Source organism: Condylura cristata, unplaced genomic scaffold, assembly GCF_000260355.1.
Source record: "Condylura cristata isolate star-nosed mole 26May11 unplaced genomic scaffold, ConCri1.0 scaffold00003, whole genome shotgun sequence".
Classification (NCBI taxonomy): domain Eukaryota; kingdom Metazoa; phylum Chordata; class Mammalia; order Eulipotyphla; family Talpidae; genus Condylura; species Condylura cristata.
The window spans coordinates 78264984-78265585 of NW_004567104.1; positions in this window are offsets into that span (position 1 = coordinate 78264984).

Here is a 602-nt window from a genome sequence, read left to right on the forward strand (position 1 = left end):
CCGCGGCCTGGCGCCTCCCGCGCTGACATCACCTGCTGGCGCCCGTCTCTGCCATCTGGCCCCGGGCTCCCGAGCGCGTGAGTCACCTGTTCCCGAGCCTGCCCCGTCGGCCGGCAACCAGCGGGCAAACAGTCGCGAGCATGTGTGTGGGTTGAAGCCGGGCGTGGGAGCGGAAAGGGGGGTGGCGGGCCTGACTCAGGGTCACGGACCGGGCCTGCCCGTCCCCGCCCCCACACCGGGCTTCGCCCCGCTCCCGTCACAGGGGCCTCCTGTGGGCTCAGGGCTCCCAACGGGCCGCGTGGAGCTGGCCGGACCGCCCGGCACGCCTGGCCTGGCCGGCACGTAATGAATGGCCCAGGGCTGGCCGCGGGCACACGGCGGGGGGTGCAGGAGAGGGGCGGGCAGGGCAGGCCTCGGCCCTTTCTGCACCCAGGACCCCGGGGCGGCCCAGCCTGCCCCCGCACCCCACCTCTGCCCCGTGCAGGGGTGCGCAGGCCTTCACCTGCTGGCCGGCCGGGGCCCAGTCCCGCAGACCACCGTGCCGAGCGGGCAGGTGCCGAGGGCCCTCGCTCCCGTGGCCAGGGTCACCAGCCTGGCAGGCG